The 25,795-nt window shown below is 43.0% G+C and overlaps 1 long non-coding RNA gene across 1 annotated transcript in view; it reads left to right on the top strand.

Annotated features, from left to right (window-relative positions):
- Window positions 1–22,998, top strand: part of LOC135228306 (uncharacterized) — a 113,183-nt gene extending 90,185 nt beyond the window's left edge. The window contains exons 3-4 of the long non-coding RNA XR_010318719.1: window positions 12,540–12,647; window positions 21,580–22,998. This is a non-coding gene — a long non-coding RNA (uncharacterized LOC135228306). The remainder of the gene's footprint in view (window positions 1–12,539; window positions 12,648–21,579) is intronic.
- Window positions 22,999–25,795: the final 2,797 nt, after the last annotated feature.

Here is a 25,795-nt window from a genome sequence, read left to right as displayed (position 1 = left end):
GGAGCTGCATCCTGTCTCCTGGCTCCCCTATCTAGGAGTAGGTGGTGGGTTGAACATGAGGAGAAAGGTAATATTGGATGAGAGTTGAGGACTGGTAGGTGAGAGCAGTGTCTGAGTACCTCTCAGCTAAGAACGGGGATGTGGAATGGTGGGGTTCTGAAGTAGAGAAGATGTGATATTTCCACATAGGAGCACTTAGAAATCCTCCACTCTTTTGGGGGCTCACGTGATAAGGTAGATGTGAACAGAATGGTTGCTCACTGAATAACTGGCTGCTGCCTGCAGTATGTCTACCAGTAACCAGACCTCATTCCTTCCCCAGCATTCTGTGTCTGTGAAGGAGTGACACTCATCCCTCGGGTGGGCTCAAACAGTTTGTTTAGGTGGAGAGTATTGCTGGATGGCCTTCTGCTTTCCCCAATCTCTAATACCACCCCGTCAATGCCTATCACGTGAGTAAGAGTCCAGCCAAGGGTAAGAGACATGCATGCTATTTGAACAGAGTTTATAGCCAAGTGCTTAACCCTGTGTGCCACCCAGGGACTGCTTTATAGTTAGAATACTAGTTATTTATTGCTGTGTAACAATATCACCACAAACTTAGTGGCTTAAAACAATATACATTCATTATCTCACAGCTTCTGTGGGCCAGGGGTCTGAGCATGGCTTAGCTGGGTCCTTTGCCACAAGGCTGTAATCAAGGTATTGGCCACGCCTGCAGTCTCATCTGAGGCTTACCTGGGAGAGGATCAGCTTCCAAACTCATGTGTTAGAATATAGTTCTTTATGGTCTGTTGGACTGAGGACTTCATTTTCCTGTTGGCTGTTGACTGGAGGCCATCCTTGATTCCTTGCCACATGGGCTTTCCTGATATAGTGACTTGCCTCCTCAAAGGCAGCAAGGGAGAGAGTTTTCTAGCAAGACAGGTGTTACAATCTTAGGTAATGCAATCATGTGCATCCCTTCACCTTTGCCATATTCTGTTGGTTAGAAGTTAAAAGTCCCACCTGCACTCAAGGGAGTGAATACCATGACTTATTCATGATATCATGAATACCAGGAGGATCAAGGGAATGAACTTAGAGTGTCTGCCACAGTTAGCAATATCTAAAAATCTATAATCATGGCCATAATTATAAGTAAACATACCTGTCATTGCATGCAGTACTGTGCTGAAGCACATGGGGGAAAAGGGTGGAAGGATTGAGTTACTACTCAGGAATGGCCCTCCTGGTAAGGTGGAACCTGCCTCCCTTGCTACCCTGGTGGGCACAACCTCAAGTTGTACAAGAGAAGGCATCTATCCACATCTGTATGTTCTTCTAGGAGGGGGCATGACTGGGTAGGGAACCAGCTGCTGTCTTTACTTCCTCCTGGAGGGTCGATACAGAGTCCAGTTGATGGACTGCCAAGAAAACAAGTTTCCTTCTTTTTTATGGAACTTTAGGTGTTATTTGTGCATATCCTGATAGGAGATAGGTGTGTTTTAGGTAAAACGGGGTTAATTACATCTCCTGTCTATTGTCTCCTACGTTCCTTATTCATTACGAAGGGCTTCCCTGTTATCATTTTCTTCTGCTGTCTGTTGGGCCTCTGCAGAAGTATTTTCTGCTCATTTCCTCTTGCTCATATATTTTAATTTTATTATGCTTTAGGTGAAAGTTTACAGTGCAAATTAGTTTCTCATTCAAAAATTTATACACAAATTGTGACATTGTTTGCAATCCCCATGTTATGTCAGCACTCTCCCCCTTTCTCTTTCCACCCTGGGTTCCCTGTGTCCATTTGTCCAGTTTCCCTGTCCCTTCCTGCCTTCTCGTCTTTGCTTTTGGGCAGGTGTTGCCCATTTGGTCTCGTATACTTGATTGAACTAAGAAGATGTTCCTCACATGTGCTATTATTTGTTTTGTAGGCCTGTCTAATCTTTGGCTGAAAGGTGGATTTCGGGAGTGGCTTCAGTTCTGAGTTAGCAGGCTGTCTGGGGCCGTAGTCTCAGGAGTTCCTCCAGTCTGTCAGACCAGGAAATCTGGTCTTTTTTTATGAATTTGAATTATGCTTTACATTTTTCTCCCACTCTGTCCAGGACCCTCTGTTGTGATCCCTGTCAGAACAGTAGGTGGTGGTAGCCAGGCACCCTACTTCTTCTGGGCTCAGGCTGGCAGAGGCTGTGGTTCACATGATCCATTAGTCCTTTGGACTAATATTTTCCTTGTGTCTTTGGTTTTCTTCATTTTCTTTTGCTCCAAATGATGGGACCAATAGATGTATCTTAGATGGCCACTCGCAAGCTTTTAATACCTCAGATACTACTCACCAAAGTAGGATGTCAAATATTTTCTTTAAGAACTATGTTATGACAATTGACCTAGTTGTCCCCCCAGACCATGGTGCCCAGCCCTCAGCCCCAGTAACTAAGTCCCACAAGGTATTTGGTTGGTGGTGGGAGCTGGGCACCATCTAGTTCTTCTGAGCTTGGGCAGGTGGAGGCTGTGGTTCATGTGGTTCGTTAGTCCTTTAGACTAATATTTTCCTTTTGTCTTTGTTTTTTTTTTCATTCTCCTTTGCTTAGCTTTTAATTTTTATATTTAGAGTTAAACTTACTCTCACTTCTCTGTTCCATACAGCAAATATGCATACACAACAACTTGCAACTACATACTTTGTCCTTCAGACACAATTCCCAGGCTTGCATCTTGGACCATCTGCTGGGTGTCTCTGGTTGGCCATCTTAGTTGTATCTTCCAGAAGCAGACTCTGAGAAAAGGATTTGACTATAAGTAATTTATGTGGGAGATGATTCCAGGAATTAGCAATAGGGAAGTGAGGAAATGAGATATGGAAGAAAAGGAAGCTAAGAAACTTGTTGAGGAGGTTACTGCTGTGGGCAACTGGGGTTTGTTCCTGTGGGGAACTGTGGGAGACTTGAGAGAACGCAGCTTAGAGGTGTTGCTCCTTCTCCCACCCCCAGGGCAATGGAGCTGGGATTTTTATCTACCAACCATTAGTGATTAGTAGAGGACTGCCTCTAGGGGGCATTAACTCCCTGCCTTAGTTCCCTAGTGCTGATGTACCAGAAATAAGAGAGTGCTGGCCTTAAGTAACAGAAATATACTTTCTCATAGTTCTGGAGTCCAAATTAGGGTCTTGGTTATGCCAATTCCTTCCTTGTAGGCAGTTCCTGGCATTCCTTGGTTCCTTGGCTTGTAGAGGATCCTCACATGGCATCTGTCTTCCCCAGTATGAGCTCACCTGTCTGTCTGTCTGTGCTGGTCTTTATATAACTCATAAATGATTAGGTTTAGGATCCACCCTACATTGGCATGACCTCAACTGATTGATGGATTATGTTACATTAAATTACATCAGATTACATCCATGGGGGTAGAATTCCGACGTACATCTTGGGGAGACACAATTCAATCCATAGCACTCCCCCAACATTTCCGGCATGTTCCATTTTGTCCAAGTGGGCTGCAGCAGGCAGAGATTACCTCAGGGGAAGAGTGGTAGTGCTTGCATTTGAAAGTCATTGGGTTGGCATGTGTCATGGATTGAATTGTGTCCCCCCAAAGTTATGTTGACGTTCCTAACCCCTGTACCTGTGAGTGTGACCCTGTTTGGAAATAGGGTTTTTTTTTTTTGTTATATTAATGAGGTTAGAGCAGAGTAGAATGGATCCTAACCCTAATCACTTCTGAGAGGTGTCTTATAAAAGGAGAGGAACAGACACAGGGGGAAGAGGGATACCATGTGAGGACTCGTCTACATGCAAAGGAATGCCAAGGATTTTCGGCAGACACCAGAAACTAGGAGAGAGACCTGCAGATGGAATCAACATGCATGAGACCCTGATTTGGACTTTTAGCCTCTGGAACTGTAAGAAAATAAATTCCTGTTCTCTGAAGCCACCTACTTGTGGTATTTTTTTTGTTACGGCAGTACTTACTGAGACGGTATGCATGAGAGAGCCAAGACCATGTGAATGGAGCACCAGTCACATCTGCTTAGCTCTCTCTCAGTTTGTCCCCTGGAAAGAACATGGATGAACTCATCAACTCGTTCCCCTTTATTTCTCTGTGGTTCTTCCTCTGAACACTCCTGTCCTTCAAACATCACTGCTCCTCAGTCACTTAGGCTTGGGTTGCCTAGTTTATTCTCATTTTTCTGATGAGGAAGCTGAGGCTGAGAAGTGATTTAACCAATGTCACATGGCTAGTTAGTGACAAGGTCTTTCTACTATACTGCATAGCAGGGTGCTCAGAGATGGAAAGAGGCTAAAGCAGCTGCCCTTACGGAAGCTCCGGCTTCAGCAGTCAGATGACCTAGCCTGAGGCAGGAAGGGCCACGTTCCAGTTGCCTTTCTCTCTGGGCTTCCTGTTTCTGAACTTCCCGGTCCCCCCCAGCTACAGTTGGTGCAATGCCTCTCTGTAGCTATGTAGATTAATAATTTTCCTGATCTCTGCCCTACTATCAATTCTAATGAGTTCCAGAGCCTTAGACAAGGCATGTGCCCTCTCTAGAACTGATTTTTCTCATTCGATGATTTGTGAGTTCCCTTTAATTTATAACAATATGAGACAGAGGAATTACTTCTTACAGTGGGCTGGATACAAAGGTGAAACTTGGTCTTATTTATTTCTAATGTTGACTGTGGTTTGGATAACCTTCATACATCAAGCAGAATATATTGTAGGCCTTTTCAAAGTATCCATGGCATGTTCTTTGTCTTCTTGTGCAAAGACTTAAAAGTGTGACAGGAATAGCTAGAGTGATGTGGCCAGCCAGGACCGATAATGGTAAAGGCTGTGAAACATTGTGTTCTAGAGATAGCATCTCCAGGAATGAGGCACAAGCAACATTCTTCTGTTCTTGCACGTGTTCCTGCAGGTTGTCAGCAATCTCTTGGCCACATCTTTTCTTAAGGCAAGATAAGATATTCAGTTCTACCCAAGAGTGAGTATCAAATTATCAGGGAGTGTAAGGAATACATAGTGGTAGAGATGTTATTTCTAGTGAGCAGAGAGTGGAAACACATTTGGAGGTCTATCATGATGTTTCTTTTCCTACCTCAGTCTAGTGATCTCATTGGGTTGAATTCTCCGTGGTTTGGCTTCAAACTTTTTTCCTTTCCATCTTCATCTTTCCAGTTTGCTGCCCCATTTTATGGTCTGCATCTTCTCTCCTCCCTGGTTCTTGCCCCTTTTCATCTCCTTGACTCCTTCTTTTCTCCCACGTGTTCTATGCCTCTTCTGATCCTTCCTTCTCCGCTTAGATTATAAAACAGATTAGTGCAAGTGGCAATTCAGAGGACAGAATGAAGAGGGACCAATAAATGTCCTCAAGTCAGCCTATGATTTTTTTTTTAAGCCTCTTTATAGTGGTGCAAATGGTTAAGTACTTGCCTGCTAACCAAAAGGTTGGCAGTTCAAACCCATCCAGTGGCTTCAAGGGGGAAAAAGACCTGGTGATCTGCTTCCATAAAGATCACAGCCAAAAAAACCCTATGGGGCAGTTCTACTCTGTCACATGGGGTCTCTAGAAGTAGAAAACAATGGCACCTAACAACAACATGCTCTTGCCAAATATCTAATAGTACACTGAAGAAAAGCTTTGTAGAGCAGACACGGAAACTGAGGCGCCAAGTGAGTTAAAGTCTCAGTCTGGGTAGTGCGGCAAGTAATGAAAAGAACAAACTTCAGGTCATCTGATTTCTACTATAATCTTTGACTCAGTGAGGCAACGCATCCCTATAGGCAGGGGTTGGTAGGCTACGACCCATGGGCCAAACCCTGGACTCCATTTATTTTTGCAATTGAAGTTTCATTGGAATGCAGACACGCCCATTGTTTATGCATTATCTATGGTTGCTTTCATGTTACCATGGCAAAGATCACATTGGCTGCATGCACAGCCTAAAATATCTACTTTTTGGCCCTTTACAGAAAAAGTTCTCAGATTCTAAAGTGTAATGAAAGCCTTGAATTTCATGGGCTTGATAATTCTCATAACTAACTCTAGAAATATAATGTTGTTGTTGTTGTTAGGTGCCGTCGAGTCAGTTCTGACTCATAGCGACCCTATGCACAACAGAACGAAACATTGCCCCGTCCTGCGCCATCCTTACAATCGTTGTTAGAAATATAATGCAAAGCTTAATTGAAGCTTCAGAGGCTTCCAAGAAACTCCAGTGGTTTTCTTTTCCATCGTCATTCCTGCCCTGGAAGTGGAAAGTTATTACAACCTCTTCTCCTTCTCAGTTCAGATAAAAGCAGTAAAAATGCCTTGCATTATTGACATTGCTGCGTTGTAAGGTTGCATAGATTCTGCATGGTGTGTGTGCTCCAAGGAAAGACGTTCAGAAGGGAAGCTGTCATTTGTGATCTCAGAAGTGATGACACTCAGCCTTGTACAGTCTGAGTGAGGGACAAAGATATTAGGCAGGGCCAGCAGACATAATTCCTAAGATCCAGTACAAGAGGCAAATGCTGGGCCCTTGTTAAAAAACTGTTGAGATCTTCAAGATGGCAACAGCAGAATGCTAAATCAAGTGCACAGTCCTGTGAGCGTGGGGTTCTATGCAATAGCAAAGGTCATATGCCGTGAAACCAGCCTGTTCCTAGGACTTTGGAGCTCAAAGGGACATTAAACTGGAAATTCATTGCCGTCAAGTGGATTCTGACTCATAGCAACCCTACTGGCAGAGTAGAACTGCCCCACAGAGTTTCCAAGGAGTGGCTGGTGAATTTGAACTGCCGACCTTTTGGTTAGTAGCCATAGCTCTCAACCACTGCACCACCGGGGCTCCCAAAGGGACATTAGAAGATATGTATTTATTGATTGTGACAGTTGCACTTTGGAAACTAGCTGTGGCACACTTCTCAGCTGACTCCCTGGAGTGAGAGCGCGGCAGAAGTTGGCAACCCTGGAGAAGGCCCCACCGGGAGAGCCTGCTTCCTTGACTTGGCAAGTGTTTCTGGATGGCGTACTTTCTGGATCCAAAGAGCGTATTTGTATCCACAAACCACTCAGCTCCAGCTTGCTCACCAGCTCTTCCCAGTACCTGGAAGTTATTTTTAGGCAAAGTATGGGGAAGAGGTTTGACTTGTAATTATCATATCCGAGGATTGGGTTTCACACAAAATGCTTCAAGAAATGATACAACGCAACACAAACGTATTAATAGGGCCTATTTGTTTTATTCTTGTTGCCTTGCCATTGAGCATTTCTGTTCTTAGTCTTTTTCTCTTCTTCTCAATTTCCTTTCCTGACTGAGTCTTCTCCCACCTTCACAATTCTTACTTGTGTCCATTCCCAAGCCTCTCACTGCTACGTAGATTTCCTTTTTCCTCGTCTGCTGACAACCTCTTTGGTTCTCCATGATGATGAGTTCGTGTTGTCACCAGCTTCTCTTCTGTCTTTTCCAGACTCCTTTCTGCTTTTACTCGTTTGCTCTGCTCTGCTGCTCCTCCTGGTTTCTAGACCTTGAATATAGGGATTGACTTGCTCCCTTAGCTCCCCACCCGAGGACCTTTATGTCCCCCGAAATTGACCACATACTGCACCTCATCCTTAATCAAGGCTTCTGCCTTTCCTCTTCCTCTTGTTTCCTTGACCTCCTTTTTAGTGTTTCACCTTCTTTATATCAGGGAGGAAGTAACCAGCCAGTCTGAATGCCTCAGCGCCTTTATTTTTTATCTTAGGACCACATTCTAGTTGAACTCACACTCCCACCTTCTTAGAGCCTTGTTTTGTTTAAATGTCCAATTGTCATGGACTGAATTATGTCCCCCCAAAAATGTGTGTATCAATTTGGTTAGGCCGTGATTCCCGGTATTGTGTGGTTATCCTCCATTTTGTGATTGTAATTAAATGTTGAGAGGATTAGCGTGGGATTGTAACACTACCCTTACTCAGGTCACCTCCCTGATCCAAGGTAAAGGGAGTTTCCGTGGGGCGTGGCCTGCATCACCAGAGATAAAAGGAAAGGGAAGCAAGCAGAGAGCTGGGGACCTCATACCACCAAGAAAGCAGCACCAGGAGCAGAGCACGTCCTTTGGACCCAGTGTCCCTGAGCCTGAGAAGCTCCTCAACCAGGGGAAGACTGAGGACAAGGACCTTCTTCTAGTGCCAACAGAGACTGAAAGCCTTCCCCTGGAGCTGATGCCTTGAATTTGGACTTTTAACCTACTTTACTGTGAGGAAATAAATTTGTTAAAGCCATTTGCTTGTGGTGTTTCTGTTATGGCAGCAGCACTAGATGACTAAGACACCAACCTTTCCACATTGCTGAGAATAAAATCATCCAGTACACTTCCTCTGCCCCTAAATGAAAAAGAATTAACTAAGAATACATATTTAAAATGAATCTCAAAACACTTTTCATTAAGGAAACACATACACACACACACAACTGGAAGCAATTCAGATTTTTACTGTTGACTGAGAAAGTGGCTGACTGGGGGAAGGAAGTTCATTCATGATAAACGGCCACACTGGTTACATTTCTTCTGTAGCTATCCCCATTCTTTTCAGCTTCTCTCCTCTACCCAGAAGCAGTTCCTGAACAAATGCTCTCTGCTTCCCCAGAATGCCCCTCTTAACCCTCTGCTCCCTGGAATTTCCTCTTGGCCATACTCTTATCCTGGCTGATTTCCTCTTCTCTAACCATTGCCTTCAGGTACCAGAGAAACTTGATCCTTTCTCTTGCTTGTATTCTTTTCATGACCAATGGGGTATAAGGCTACCCATCAACATTTTCTGCTTCTCAGGTTTGTTGGGAAGCTTCTTTCCCACTGACAGTGCATGCTGCTGCAAGGCAGGGACCTTTATGACTGAAACAGAAAAAAATGGGTGTGTACCGTAAATTAGTGTTTCTACAGAGTGTTGTATCAGTTGTGTGCATTTTTGGTAGGAAAAAAGTAATTTTGAAAAAACTTTGGGGGGACACATGTGTTCTAGTGGTCTCAGGAGGACCCCTGGGGGGTAGAATTAGTGGGACAAGGTATGTCACTCTGGACTCTAAAGGTAGGCTTGAGGGAGGCCGCAAGAAAAAAAAAAATCCATAATACCTACAGAAATTCAACAACACTCAATGATTCAGCATGCTTCCATTAATGAAAACACATGATGTCAACAAAAAACTCAAAACAGGAAACAGTTGGGTCTTGAAAGGACTGTGTTGTTGTTAGTTGCAGTCAAGTCGTTGTGACCTTACATATACCACAATGAAACGTTGTCTGGGTCCTGTGCTATCTTTATGCTTGCTGGTATGTTTGAGTCCATTATTGTGGCTATTGTGTTAAGCCAGCTCATTGAGGGTTTCCCTCATTTTCACTGATCCTGTACTTTACCAAACATGTCCTTTTTTAGCAATTGGTCTTTCCCGATGTTGCGTCCAAAGTAAGCAAGCTGAAATCTTGCCATCCTGGCTTCTACGGAACATTTTGGTTGTATTTCTTCTAAGACTGATTTGTTCATTCTTCTGGAAATCCACAGAAAGCACCTATAATACCTAGGAAATGTTCTTTGTCTTGTTGTATCAGTTATCTATTGCTGCCTAACAAACTATCCTGAAACTTGGTGTCTTCAGACAGCAACAATTATGTCTCACAAATTTGTGAGTTACCAGGGCATTTTCTCTGTAGGTCACTGAGGTCAAAGTTTCTCTGCCGGTTTCTCTGGGGTCACTCATACAGCTGCATTTGGCTGGAGGGCCATCTGGAGGCTGAACTGCTACTGCCATCGATACTCTCCACCAACTAGAAGAAGTGGGGTTGTCCTTGTTAGTTGCAGGCACTAGATTCTGACTCATGGCAACAATGGGGTAAAAAAACATGTCGTGTAGTCAATTCTAACTCAAGGTGACCCCATAGGACAGAGTAGAACTGCCCTTTAGAGTTTCCGAGGAGCGCCTGGTGGATTTGAACTGCCGACCTTTTGGTTAGCTGCTATAGCACTTAACCACCGCACCACCAGGGTTTCCAACAATAAGGTAGGAGTGAGGAAATCTGGGATAAATTTCTTTAAGGAAATGATCTGACATCAGTTTCTGTTTTACCCTTCCCCTATTCTGCTCTCATATTCAGAAGTATTCTTATAATCAGAATTTTGTCTAGAGCCTGAAAGAAGCGTCTAAGTAGTTTCAAAGGTTTTTGCTCCTGGGAGTTCTAGTTTCTTATTATGTTAAGTTCATTTCAAAACATGGAAATTCTCCTTTCTTTTTATGGGTAGGTATATGATAAGTGCTGTGGTTGAAGTGCTTCACTGCCAACTGAAAGGTTGGATGTTCAAACTCATCTTTGCTCTTCGAGAGAAAGATGTGGCAGTCTGCTTCTATGAAGATTGAAGCCTTGGAAACCCGAAGGGCAGTTCTACTCTGTCCGATAGGGTTGCTATGAGTTGGAATTGACTTGATGACAACGGGTTTGATTTTTTGGTATCTAATGAGTATCACACTTACGCCCTAGAAAGGCAACATGTTCTGGAATCAGAAAAATAGATTTTCAGACCTATTCTTCTTTTTACTAGTAAATTATCTGGTATAAGAAACTTTCCTTCTCTTTAAATTGTGTCGAGTAACATCAGTCTCACAAGGTTGTCTGAAGAATCAAATGAAACAAGGCACGTTTAAAGTGTTTTGTAATAGCAAGGTGAGATACAAATAAGAGCTAAAAAATGGAAAAAAAAAAGATTTTTGACTTACAATTTGGACTGAATGCAAATTTAACTGAGATTATTTTTAATGCACGGAGTGAAGTAGGGAGAACGTTTAAAACAGGCTGTCTGAAGTAAAAGTAAATGGATAGAGTGTGGGGAAAGACAGGAAAAGCCAGGTACGTGGTATACATGGCCTACCTGTACAGCTTGGCTGCCAACCAAAAAGTTGGCAGTTCAAGTACACCCAGAGGCGCCTTGGAAGAAAGCCCTGCTGATTTGCTTTAAAAAAGAAGAGCAGGAATTGAAAACCCTATGGAGCACAGTTCTACCCAGACACACATAGGGTTGCCATAAGTGGAAATTGGCTTAACCGCAACTGGCTACTTATATTAGAAGGTGTGGTGTGGAGGAGATTGGAAGTTAAACTGTATGGCGGTTTAACCACGAGGTGGTGCTGTAATAGCCAGGGTCAGCTTGGCTGTGACATTAGGTGGCCTCAGGGTGGGCGAATGGGGAATGCATGAACAATTCACCTGTTGCTTAGAATAATAGGGGATACCTATAAACACCAAAAAACCAAGCCCGTTGCCATTGAGTGGATTCCAGCTCATAGCGACCTTATAGGACAGAGTAGAACTGCCTCATAGGGTTTCCAAGGAGCTGCTGATGGATTTGAACTGCTGCCTTTTTGGTTAGCAGCCAAGTTCTTAACCGCTGTGTGACTAGGCATTGGTAATGAGGCAGATGCCTGGATTTTCTTTGTATCCTCAGGGATTACGGCACAATCGCAAAACTGTGCCAATGATCCGAAGTCACTTGACTTCAGTTGCTACAATTCAGGCCTTAGAAATGTGGAAATTGGGCTTGCAAATTTATTTTAATATTTGGCTCAATATACTTTTTGTGCTAGAATATGTCCTTTATTTTCTTTCTAGCCTTTCCATCTCCCACATCCAATCCGTTAACAGATGGGCCACTCCTATCTTTGTGAGGAAGGGATGTTACTTTTATTTCAGCCTTATTAGTGGTCTCCCAGGCACCGTTTTCATCATTACACCCGGACACATAGTGGGTACTGAGCAACTGCTTGTTGAATGACTATGCAACAGCCACCTGGCTGGCTATGTCTGGTAGTGTCATAACCTGGCAATCTACCCTCCTCAGAGGTGCTAGATGATTTTTCTTTAAGATTCACTTTATAGGTAAAAATGAAGATGATCCCTGAGCAAGCCACCCAGATCTCTTACTGCTCCAGATATTATGCCACTTGGATTTACTGCCCCAACATTACGGTGGGTACATGGTTGAAAACATGTGGCATTTTCTAAAGCTGTTATGGGTAGGAGGTACCTAAACGAAAAGCCAGTACCAAGAAGATTTGGGCTGCTGGAAGAGAAAGAATGCTATGATGTTGAGAGCCTTGAGTGTGTTTGTGTGTGCATGTATGTAATAAACAAAGAAGGACAACCCTTTAACATGTCACCACAGAAATGAGGAGTAAGCCTTGCCTACCTCCAGCATAAGTGATCACTCCTGTGGCTTTGGCTGTTTTGCAGAAACAATACTTTTCCACTTGCTTAGAGTCTGCTCCACTGTGACTGCAGAGCTTGTGGGAGCTATTATCCTGGTGCATCAACCATAATGGTTTAGGAAACCCTTATCACCGGTGATAATGAAGGCCTTTGAAGATCTCAAACTCGTTTTTGAGTGCCTGGCTCCATCTCTCTGCACGTTCATGCTGCTTCTACTGTCTGGAGTGCCTCCCCTTCTCTGCCTGGCAAACCCTACCTACTCTTAAAGCACCCGATCCCAATGCCGCTGTCTCCAAAGAGCCTTTTCCAGTCTTGGCCATTAAAGTTAATCTGTGTCTCTTCCTCCCTAGGTTTTGGTTTGTGCCTCTTCTAAAGCATGGATCATGGTTTGCTTGGTCTGATAGTAACTTGTTCTCAGGAAAGGTTTCATCTCTTTCCCCGTTTCAGACCCACTAAAGGTAAGGACCATCACTTGTTTGATCTTCTGTTCCCCATGGGGTCTAACAAAGTGCCTTGTGTATAATAGGTTCTCAATAACAATTTGTTGAATTGCCCTTGATTACACTTTATGAATGTTTATAAATGAGAGCTTCTCCCTATGTGGTTTACAAGGAAAATCCTAGTGAGATTAAAAAATAGACAAACAGCAAGAACTTCAGCTGAAGGGTTACTACTTACACAATGAGGTCGTGTCATCTGGGTCTTTGGAAAGCCTCTCAGAATTTCCGTTTCTGAACAACCCTACTGCTCTAGCATCTTGCCCGTATGCTGAAAGTCATCAGAATGGATTTTGATAAAACGGAGTATTTTTAGGCATTCTAATCAGTCCGGCTCTGCCAAATCCTTGGCCTTTGGTATGTGCTGCTGAGTAATGTCAGATGCTCACACAGACACATGCTGACATTTACGAGGCATGAGGTGGGCCCAGCCAAGCTCAGACACAAAGCTCCCTTCTCATTGGTTCACCAGGACTTCCTCAGATGCTTTTATTGTTTGCTACTGGAGGAACTGACAGGCTGCTGGTACCGAACGAGTCTTCATCCACTTACTCACTCCAGGAAATACCATCTGCATACAAGAGGCAGGCACTGCAAAGCTCTGGCTTCATAAGGTTACGTATCCAACTGTGTGTTGGGGGCTGCGGGCCCCTCTGACACTGGCAGTGAGGGAAGCCACACCGAGGACTTTTTGAGAACTGTCTGGTGTCAGATTCGTAGAAATGAAATGGAACAGGGCACCACTCCAAACACGTACTGGACCATCTTAGAAAATTCCAGATCAAAATCCAAGAGGCCTACTGTCTTCTTTGTGAAGAATACTATTGTTTATATAAAACACAATATAAAGAAAGCACTATTTTATTCTTGAACTGTGTAGAAACATATCAGAATATATTTAGTAACCTCTGCCTTTTTAGATGGAGAAGTATCCCAAAAAGGAAACAGCAGGGCACAGCATGTGTGTGTGTGTGTGAGTGAAAGGGCAGAATCTCTGTCTAGTCAAGCAAGATGTAGGTTATAGAAAAACATTTTATAAAACTTAGTGGAATAAATTCTATTGTCAAAGTAGTCTTGTTTTAAGACAGGTGATTCTTTTCACATTATATAATTATCTCTATAAGATGTGTGAGTAGCTACTTCCAGAGATGGAGCTACGGCTGGGCTGAGAATTCAAATCACTTCCTTAAGGAATAATATAGGATTCTTGAGTTGTTGTTGCTGTTAGGTGCCATTGAATCGATTCCAACTCACAGCGACACTATGTACAACAGAACAAAACACTGCCTGGTCCTGTGCCATCCTCACAATTGTTGCTCTGCTTGAGCCCATTGTTTCAGCCTCTGTGTCAATCCATCTCATTGAGAGTCTTCCTCTTTTTTGGTAACCCTCTGCTTTACCAGCCATGATGTCCTTCTCCAGGGACTGGTCCGTCCTGAGAACACCCTCATGAGTTACTGGACACTATTTTCCTTTAGGCACATGATCCCGCCAGTTACACCCTTTCTCGGTGGTGCTGCGAATGTTAACCCTTCCACTCCCATGACATGGAGAGACAGTCTATTGTGGCCAGATACAGGGAAGTACACACTTGTGTGACTGAAGTACTAGGGATTCTGGAAACAGTTAAGCAATGTCCTAGCACTTTTTACCTCTCAGTCCTGAAGAACCATTACGGTTAGTTCTGAAGTCATTGCTGTGGAAATCAGATTGCAGTGGTGCCCACCCAGATGCCATTCACAAGCGGAGAAGGAGGCATCCCTCTGCACACAGGATGGCTATGGATACCTGCCCCACATCTCCTTGCGTCCTCCACTGCTCACTGCACGATGGTAGTGAGACGGTCTTGGCTGCAGACTTTGCACGGTAGCAACCACAACAACCAGCGGCAGCTGAGCTGATTCCAACTCACCGCAACCGCGTACGGGTCAGAGTAGAACTGTGCTCCATAGGGTTTTCAAAGGCTGATATTTTGGAAGTAGCTCACCGGGCCTTTTTGCTGAGATGCCTTTGGGTAGACTCGAACCTCTAACCACTTGGTTAGTAGCCAACTGTGTTAACCATCTGCACCACTCAGGGACAATAATAACAATACCTTATATTTTATAGTGCTTTCTACTTTTCAAGTTTGTCTCACATTCACTATCTTTAGAATAACTCTGGAAGCATTCAGAGCTGACCTTATCCCCTGCCTGCCCCCCCGCCCCCACCATTGGATGATGATATGTTGTGTAGTGGCTTGCTTAGGGACACACGGCCAGTAAAAGATCAAGTTGAGAGTGGCACCCTGTTCCCTTGATGCCTAATCCGGGCTCTTCCTGCTGCATCACACAGTGCTGGGATCCCCACCTTGTGCGGCACTCAGTATCTACAGCTGGGGCGCTCCCGTCTTTCAGTGGAATATTTTCAAGAAAATAATGTAACCACAGGTGTCTAGTTGAAAAGCCTCCATTTAAAAAAAAAACTTTGCTGTAGATGAAGGTTTACAGAGCAAACTAAGTTTTCATTAAGCAATTAATACACATATCGTGTTGTGACATTAGTTGTCAACCCTGAGATGGGTCAACACGCTCCCCTTCTTGACCTTGGGTTCCCCATTTCCTTTCATTCAGCTTTCCTGACTCCTGCCTTTTCGTCCTTGACCCCTGCTGCTGTGCCCATTTAATTTCATATACATGGTTGAGCTATGTGTATTATTGTTTGTATTATGGGCCTGTCTAATCTTTGGCTGAAAGGTGAACCTCAGGAGTGACTTCAGTACTGAGTTAAAAGGGTATCTGGGGGCCATACTCTCAGGGTTTCTTCAGTCTCTGTCAGACCAGTAAGTCTAGTCTTTTTGTGAGTTTGAATTTTGTGCTACATTTTTCTCCAGCTCTGTCTGGGACCCTCTATTGTGATCCTGTCAGAGCAGTCAGTGGTGGTATCCAGGAACCATCTAGTTGTACTGGACTCAGTCTGGTGGAGGCTGTGGTAGTTGTGGTCCATTAGTCCTTTGGACTGATCTTTCTCTTGTGTCTTTGGTTTTCTTGAAAAACCTCCATTTCGTATGATAGGGAAAGGAAAAGTATATCTATATTGCAAGAATAATAACTTTCAAGACTTGACTTTGGAAGAAGGCTCAAGATTATTGTAAGGCGTATAATAAGGTATGATTAGAACCCAGCCTCACACACTTGAGTTACAACATCTCATGAAGGGCTTTAAGACGCATAGAAAACACAAGTCCCAGTGAGGTGTTACTTATGGAAATCCCAGCTGTTTATTTGATCTTTTCATTACTCTGAAGATGAGTTGATTCACTGTCTGGTTGTTAGGATGGCCCAGAGAACAAGACTGATGATGTTACTACTTTCCAGGTATTTTCTACTTGTACAGCCCTCTCCAAGAATGGACTTTTTTTTTTTTTTTTTTTACTTTGGGGCCAACCAGCCTACTTACTGGCAAGCAGTCACTGAGAAAATGTAGATTAGAAACCGGTTTCAAGGTTTAATTGCAATAAGTTAATTTCTGAGATTTCCAAAAACTGAGTGGGAACCAGTCATTTCATAAACAAGACGACAGAGTCATCCAATTGCTTTCGGACTTAGAAAGAGTTTTATTTTCTGTTAAATTTATTATTTTCCAATTTACTGTCTGTGAACTGAAGTTTTCTATTTTTTGTTTTTAACAAAATTTTTGGTTTTGATCGTTCTGAACAAAACATGTTACGTTAGTTGCTGGTGAGTCAGTCCTGACTCATGGCACACTTCTGTGTAACAAAACAAAACGTTGCCCGATTCTGCACCATCTTCAGGATCATTAATGTTTCTGAGTTTGTTGTTGTGGCTACTGCATAGTGCCTTCCAACCGAGGGGGCTGAACTTCCAGCACCATGATGGACAATAATTGTGATCGATAAGGTTTCATTGGCTGATACTCGGAAGGAGATCTCCAGGCCTTTCTTCTTAGTCTGTGTTAGTCTGGAAGCTCTGCTGAAACCTGTCCACCATGGGTGACCCTGCTGGTATTTGAAACACCAATGACATAGCTTCCAGCATCACAGCAACACACAAGCCACCACAGTACGGCACACTGACAGACGGATGGTGGGTACAAAATATAGATGTTTAAAAATTGGCTTCTTATTTTTCTGCCCTAAATCTTCATTTGGTAAGGTTTCCTCTGTTGTTAACCAATTTCTGGGTTTCGACACATGATTAAAAAAAAAAAAAATTCAGTCTAGCGCTTCTGGAATAAGTCATGGTGGGGCTTTTAATTGGCACATGTGAACATGTATTAATCTTCCTCCGTGTCAACCATTCTAAGCTCAGCAAAGTCCTTTGAGCAGTAGATATGTTTACAAGCAACACCAGTGTGATAGCTGTGTTCTTTTCCCTATCATTGGAGAAGAATTTAGGAAGCCAGTGGCCCTTAGAAGTATTAAGTAACAAGAGCCTCTGGATTTCCCTGTGTCGTGATAGATAGTGAGCTAACGTATCTTAACACTCTTTGATGTCTAAGCATGGTGAGTTGGAAATGCTGGCTGAAAAGTTGTGTAACTAAATATCTAAGGCTCAGCTGCATTTCTTTTGCCAAAGATCTTAAAAAAAAATTTTTTTTTTTTTGTAAGACAGACAGGACTGTGTTCTAGTCTTGGTTCTGACACCAGGGATCTGTGTGAACTGGGAAACTGACTTACTTTCTCTGGGACTTTGTTTTCCAATCTGTAAATTGGGTTTGGCCTAGATGACATCTGTGGTTATTTCCAATTATTAGTCTATTGCACTGTTATGTACTACATCGGTGTTCTACATGACAGGAATGTAATAGATTACCTTTACCTTACAGCTCCTTGGCTACTCACCCAAAGGTTGGTGGTTTGAACCCACCCATCGGCTCTGTGGGAGAAAGACCTGGCGATCTGCTTCCATAAAAGATACAGCCTAGAAAACTCTATGAGGCAATTCTACTTTGTCACATGGGGTTACCTTGTGTTGAAAATCAATTTGACGGCACCTTACGACAACTGCCTTACAGCTAAAGATTCAATATCTCAAGGGAACCTAATTTAATACTTACATAGAGAATTTTTTTTCCCTCTCAAAGCTCTTTCTGTAATAAAATTTTCGTGTTTCCTTTTTCTTCCTTTAACCTAGGTGTATGCTTGAATTCCTACACATATTAATAATTTTTTTCACTGTGTTATTAACACTGTAAATTAATAAACTTTGAGTGTGTTCCTGAAATGTCTCTTGGCCTTTCTACTTTTGGGGTGAGCATAGGTTTTCTCCTTTTTCGCAAAGCGATGCCCCATTCTATTAGATTAGTTAAAATGACGGTGATAAAATGACTTAATAACTAATTATTGTTATTTTCCAAGTAGTTGTTTTGAGGTGTAAACATACAGTGGTCTCTCTTATTAGAGACTGTGGAAATTATTGGAAGAGACTGTCAATATTACATGGCCGTAAAAGCATATCTGCTGGCCTTGTAAGAGACGTACTCTCTCTCATTGTACTCATTTTAATTTCTCAGCAGAGTAATCAGTTAAAGAGAATTGGCTGAGAGCCATACCTTCTCAGCCTTCAACCATAATAATCATCTTGCTTCTGAAATTCCACCTTTCTGTGCTGTGAGCGAAGACTGCGTTATAACAGCAAGATTGCCTCTTAGGAGGTCTACTTCTGGAGGTGAAGTTCAAGGTTACTAAGCTCCTCCTTACACCTCTTCACCAGACTGTTAAACTTCAAATGGTGGTGTGGATGTTAGAACTTTAGTGTGGGATTATGGATGTTGTCTTTACTCCACAAAACAGATTTGTGCTTTCAAGTATCTTAAGATGGACTCTGGAGGCAGGTAGCCTGAATGCCCTCACCTTGAGAAAGTTATTTCATCTTTTTTTGTGGCTCAGTTTTCTCTCTATAAAATGGGGGATAATAATAGTAGCTCCCTATAAATTCTTATGAGAATTAAATGAGTTAATATATGTGTGGAGCTGTGCTTGTCGTTGTCAGGTGCCATCGAGTCGGTTCCAACTCATAGTGACACTGTGTACAACAAAACAAAACCCTACCTGGTCCTGCACCATCCTCACAGTTGTTGTTATGCTTGAGTCCATTGTTGCAGCCACGGAACAGGGCTTGGCACATATAAAAACCAAACTAAACTCGTTGCTGTCAAGTTGATTCCTACTCGTGGTGATCCTGTGTGTTATAGAGTTGAACTGCTTCTTAGACTTTCCTTGGTTGTAATCTTTATGGAAGCAGATTGCTAGGCCTTTCTTCTGAGGCACTGCTGGGTGGGTTTGAACTGCCAACCTTTAGGTTAGTGTTGTTGCTGTTGTTAGGTACTGTCAAGCCGGTTCCAACTCATAGTGACCCTGTGTACAACAGAATGAAACACTGCTGGGTCCTGCGCCATCCTTGCAATCATTGCTATGCTTGAGCCCATTGTTGCAGCCACTGTGTCAATCCATCTCGCTGGGGGTCTTCCTCTTTTTCACTGTCCCTCTACTTTACCAAACATGTTGTCCTTCTCCAGAGACTGGTCCCTCCTGATGACATATCCAAAGGATGTGAGATGTAGCCTCGCCGTTCTTGCTTCTAAAGATCATTCTGGCTGTACTTTTTCCAAGACAGATTTGTTCACTCTTCTGGCAGTCCATGGTATATTCAGTGTTCTTCGCCAACACCATAATTCAAAGACAGCAATTCTTCTTCAGTCTTCCTTATTCATTGTCCAGCTTTCACATGCATGTGAGATAATTGAAAACACCATGGCTTGGGTCAGGCGCACCTTAGTCCTCAAGGTGACATCTTTGCTTTTTTTTTTTTTTTTTTTTTAACACTTTAAAGAGGTCTTTGGCAGCAGATTTGCCCAATGCAATAGATTGTTTGACTTCTTGACTGCTGCTTCCTTGGGCATTGATTGTAGATGCAAGTGAAATGAAACCCTTGATAACTTCAGTCTTTTCTCCATTTATCATGATGTTGTGAGGGCTTTTGTTTTCTTTTTGTTGAGGTATAAGCCATGCTGAAGGCTGTGGTCTTTGGTCTTCATCAGTAGATGCTTCAAGTCCTCTTTGTTTTCAGCAGGCCAGGTTAGTAGTAGGTTCAGTTAACAGTCAAGCACAAACTGTTGGTGCCACACAGGGACATTTTTTGGTACATCTAAAGCGCTATATAAATATGTGCTCCACCACCCATCTGCCACTTTGTCACACTGTAGTGGCTTATGTGTTGCTGTGGTCCTGGAAGCTATGCCACCAGTATTTCAAATACCAGCAGGGTCACACAGGTGGACAGGTTTCAGCAGAGCTTCCAGACTAAGACAGACTAGGAAGAAAGGCCTGGTAATCTACTTCCCAAAATTAGTCAATGAAAATGTTTTGGATTACAACAGAACATCGTTTGACTCGCTTGCTTTGGATGTGTCATCAGAAAGGATCAATCGCTGAAGGGGGACATCCTATTTGGTGAAGTAGAGGGCCAGTGAGGGTGAGGGAGACCCTCGGTGAGATAGATTGGCATGATAGCTGCAACAATGGAGTCTAATATGCCAACAATCATGAGGATAGTGCAGGACCAGGCAACATTTTGTTCCGTTGTACGTAAGGTCACTATGAGTCGGCGTTGACTTAGTGGCAGCTGTGTATCTGTAGAGGGTCAGTGAAAAACAGGAAGGCCCTCAAGGAGGTGGATTGACCCAGAGGCTACAACAATGGGCTCAAGCAAAGCAACAATTGTGAGGATGGCACAGGACTGGGCAGTGTTTTGTTCTGTTGTGCACAGGGTGACTATGAGTCAGAACCGACTTGACAGTACCTAACAATAACAATGACATGTATCTGCTATTATGGTTATATAGATATTGATCACTGTTTTTATTATTGAGAGGACATTGCCTTCTTGTTTCTGATGGAGACACACTCTCATAGGGTCTTAGGATCCCAAGGAACCTTAAAGGGTAGGTAGTATGGATCAGATAGACTCGACAGCAATGGGTTTTAGTCCAACCTTTGAGCCAATGCCTGAATTTCCTACTGTTGCCATGATAAGAAGTGAAGCAAACTTGGAGAACTGTATGTGGCCTATGACAGCCTACCAAATTAAATCTGCTTCTGTTTTTTTTTTTTTTTTCTGTAACCTAAAACATGATGTCTCCAAAGTCTGGGAGTGTCTTAAAAGTTGACGACAAATGTATTGATGTTTAGGAAGAATTCAGATCAATTTATTCAAATATGTATCCTTCAGTGGGACACATGTACTAATGGTTTTTGTAACAGTAATAATTCTTCTGACCAAGTCTTTGGAAAAAGCAAACTAGAAAATGAAAACTCTGTGAAAGTAATAAGGATCAGAGCAGTAATATTCTCACTTAACCTTCACGTCTCCCTCTGAAAGAGGAATGAGAGGTGAATTTTTAAATTACAAGTTAGTTCCATGGAATTGATAATTCTGCATGTTTTCCCACAAAATGGCTTATTCATTACCTTTCTCTTAATTCACATATGCTGTGTCCAAAATCCTTTTGATTCCCTGGATCGTCTATTAAGAAACCTAGATATTCCAGGAATAATTCTCAAACCACAAAAAATCCTCTAAAAATGACTTGAATTGAGTGCAAGTGATCCAACTCTTGTTGGAAACTGTTGCCATTGTCAAAAAAAAAAAAGAACTTACACAAATCTGCCGTGTTCATTAAAGTGTATATAAATCCACAAACAGAATGATGCTTCTATTGTCTGGAGAACTTTTCCCAAACTTGTCAGAATTATGTAAGATGAAAATCCATTTTTAACCAGTAATGTGACAGGAATATTGTGACTTCAGAACGTAACTTCATTTTTATTTCTGGACATTAAAAATTAGGGGGTTAAATACCACTTTTTTTCCTTTTTTTTCTCCCCACACAGGTGCATCCAAAGTAATTTTAATCTGCATTTGGATTAGTGTCTGTTGGTAACGGTGATTTTAATTGCTCAGAAAAGACATCGTGTTTGGTAAAGTAGAGGGTCGGTGAAAACGAAGGAAATCCTCAATAAGCTGGATTGACACAATAGCCCAACGATGGACTCAAACGTACTGATAATCATGAAGATGGCACAGGACTGGGCAACGTTTTGTTCTGTTATACATCAGGTTGCCCCAAGTTGGAGCACACTCAGTGGTAGCTAACAACAACAACAGTGGTAATTACCATGGGTAATCGGAATGTTTAAAAAGCAGTTCGTGCAAACTGCAACCAAGCCCTGCTTACAAACAGAGTAGCTAATCCGGATGGAGTCCGCTCCCTCATTTCTACTGATGAGAACACTGATGTTCAGAAGGTTCAATAGTTCACCTGTAGTCGGACAACCAGAAAGACAGAATGGGCACCCTGCCACAGAACAATCCCGGGTTTGCTCCCCTCCACCTTTATGCTTTTTCCTTCCAGGTTACCCCAACCCCCAAATCTGGGCATTACCTTCACTAGGTCTTTCCCCCTTCCCTTCCATGTCAGAAGCGTCAGCTACACTGTAGTCTCCACAGTGACAACATACTAGTGTCTTAATTTCATAGTGTTTCTGAAACAGAAACACCACAAGAAGGTGGCTTTAAAAGACAAAATTTTATTTTCTCACAGTTCTGGAGGCTAAAAGCCCAAATCAGAGTCTTGGGCATGTTGATTCCTTCCTGGTTGGTAGCCCTGGTGCTCCATGATTCCTTGGCTTGTAGACAACCTTCACATGGCATCTGCATGTGTGTGTCTGTCTAATCTGCTCTTTTTGTAACTCAGAAGTGATTAGGTTTAGGACATACCCTTCACCAATATGGCCTTATTAACATAAAAAAGAAAACCCTATTTCCAAGTGGGATTAGATCCTCTGAGACAGGAGTTAGGATTCTGACACCGATATTGGGAGACACAATTCAATCCAGCACTCCTGGGATCCCTCCAGTTCCCCATTACATACTTTGGATCCCTCCAGATCGGTGCATCCCTGTCACTATTAGTCGAAGGCATCTTCATATCTTGATGGACTCTTGCAAGTGATTTCTGACTGGGCATTCTGCTTCCACACTTCATCCCCTAGAATCCTGTCTCCCTAGAGCAGCTGGGGTGATCTTTTTAGACACGATTTCAAAAGCTCCTTTTCCCACTCACTGTAACATCCACACCCACAGTCCTGGCTTATCAGGTCCTTGGCTCAGGGTCCAGCTCTCAGAACTCCCTCCTCCACGCTGCCCTCCCCGTCTTCTCTGCAGACAATGGGCCTTGACTATGCTCTGCAAGGACATCAAGCTGCATCCACCCTTAGGGTTTCGCACCAGCTCTTATATCTTGCTGGAATGTTCTCTCCACAGACCTTCACATAAACTTGTTGCTGTTGAGTCAATTCCAATTAATAGCGACCCTGTAGGACAGAGTAGAACTGCCCCATAGGGTTTCCAAGGAGCAGCTGGTGGATTCAAACTGCTGACCTTTTGGCTAGCCCCTGAATTCTTAACCAGTGTGCCACCAGGGTTTCCCACCTTCCTATAGGTAGATTATAAAAAAGTTATGTTAACTGTAGCTTAGTATCATCTCTTCTCGGATTATCCCATGCAAAGTATCTTCTCTTCTCGGATTATCCCATGCAAAATAGCCTCCCAGCCACTTTCTGTCACATCACTGTGTCCTGATTCTCTGTATAGCTCTTAGGCCCCTGAACGATGATGCAGGTTGTTTACGATTGACTGCTAACTGAAAGGCTGGCAGTTCGTTTCGAACCCACCCAGTGGCACCTTGGAAGGCAGGCCAAGTGATCTGCTTTGGTAAAGATTTCAGCCATGAAAACCCTACGGAGTAGTTCTACTCTGTAACACATTAGGTCGTCATGAGTCAGAACTGTCTTGATAACAATGAGAAAGAAAAGTATCAGCTGTTCTTATTTTAGGATGTGTCTGTCCATGGAAGCTGCAGTCAAGAACTCAAATGACATATTACGTCGGACAAATCTGCTGCAAAAGACTTTTTTAAGGTTCTAAAAATCAAAGGTGTCACTTTGGTGACTAAGGTGTGCCAGACCCAAGCCATGGTATTTTCAATCACCTCACTTGCATGTGAAAGCTGGACAATGGGAAAAGAAGGCAAGAAGGATTGATGCATATGGCTCCCGGACACTCTACTAACTCAGAACTGAAACCACTCCGGAAGCCCACTCTTCAAAGATTAGACAGGCCTATGAAACAAACAATAATATATATCAGGAATGTGCTTCTCAGTTCAATCAACTATAGGAGACCAAATGGGCAACTCCTGTCCAAAAGCAAGACAAGAAAGCAGAAAGGGGTAGGAAAACTGGACAAATGGACAGAGGGAACCTGGGGTGGTAAAAGGGAGCGTGCTGTCACATTGTGGGGAATGTGACCAGGGTCACAATATGAGTATAAATTTTTGAATGAGAGACTAACTTGAGCTGTAAACTTTCACCTAAAGCACAATAACATAAAAAAAAAAAGAAGAAGAAATGATGCATTCAAGCTGTGGTGTCGGGGAAGGATATTGAATATACTGTGAACTCCCAGAAAAAGGAACAAATCAATCTTAGAAGCAACGCAACTGGAACGTTTCTTAGACGCGAGGATGGCGAGACTTTGACTTGCCTACTCTGGACATTCTTCAGGAAAGACCAATCGCTAGAAAATGACACGTTTGGTAAATTAGAGGTTTAGTAAAAATGAGAGAAACCCTCAGTGAAATGGATTGACACCATAGCCAAAACAATGGACTCAAACATACCAACAATCCTGAAGATGGAGCAGGACCAGGAGACGTCTCCTTCTGCTACTCATGAAGGTCACCATGAGTTGGAGCCAACGCAACCACGACAACTAACAACAGTGGTGTACACACACACATTATACATACAACGTGTATATATAACTTACTCTTTCTGTTCGTATGGTTATGTTACTATTGCTTCATTTATAAGTTTTTATTACATATTACATAACATGTATTTACATTTTATGTATACAGTTCTAGCTATTTTTATTATTGTATTATTTGCTAGACTAGCAGATAAAATGTGTTACCAGATTTGTGAAAAATAGCAGTAACTCCCTTCTTACCTGGCTCCATTTCAAGAACCAGCCAGGCTTCTCTCTCCTGTGGTGCAGTAACATTTTTGATTAAATAAACAGCAGCTGTAATACTGAATCGGAATTCATTCTACAGCAACGGGTTGAGTTTTTTTTGGGGGGGGGGGTTGGCAGTAGTACATGCTGTTATGACAAACGTCCTGAAGGTGGCAGCAGAGGTCTAAGATTTGGAAAATGCACCAGCGTTGTTCTACAAATATCTGGTATGATTTGAAGGGGTAAGAAAGTTTACCCCCTGGGACTGTTTTTGTATTTTTAAATTCATTTTCCTTATTATTGCTGGGAAGGGCTGGGTCATGAGTTTCAGGAAGCTGCTCAAATGCGAATGATATCTGGGAAGCGGTAGCGGTTATTATTCATTAAAACCTCAGGCAAAACAAGAACATTAGTGCGTTAATAGGGACTCAGGGAAGGTGAACTGGCGGTTATGTGGTGGTGGCGGAGGTGAGACAGAGGGCGGGTAGAAGGAAGAAGGGGCGCGGGCTTGGGCCGACAGTCCCTTGGCCTGTGGGGAGGGTGTACAGACAGAGGCCAGAGCTGGGTCCTCTCAATACTGGGGCCCAGGGCAGGATGCCATTTACTCAGCTCTAAGGTGGTGAACTCCTTCAGGGATCATCCGTACATTTAAATAATAACAAGCCTACTCTACAATGTCTGCCTGTGCGAATCCACCAGCCTTTCCTTGGAAACCCTATGGGGCTGTTCTACTCTGTCCTACAGGGATGCTATGAGTTGGAATCACCTCAACAACAATGCCTTTGGTTTTGGTTTTTTGGTATAGGAGCCCCTCGGTGGTACAAACCATGAGGCACTCAACTGCTAACCGAAACGTTGGTGGTTTGAATCCACCCAGAGATGCCTTTGAAGAAAGGCCTGGCAACCTGCTTCTGAAGGGTCACAGCCTTGAAAGTCCTGTGGAGTGCAGTTCTACCCTGCATACGTGGGGTCATCATGAATCGGTATCGCCTCCAAGGCAACTGTGCTTTTTTTTTTTTTTAAATTAGA

Source organism: Loxodonta africana, chromosome 20 (assembly GCF_030014295.1).
Source record: "Loxodonta africana isolate mLoxAfr1 chromosome 20, mLoxAfr1.hap2, whole genome shotgun sequence".
Lineage (NCBI taxonomy): Eukaryota > Metazoa > Chordata > Mammalia > Proboscidea > Elephantidae > Loxodonta > Loxodonta africana.
The sequence above is the reverse complement of the archived record's forward strand: the minus strand, read 5'-3'. Positions and strand labels throughout refer to the sequence as shown.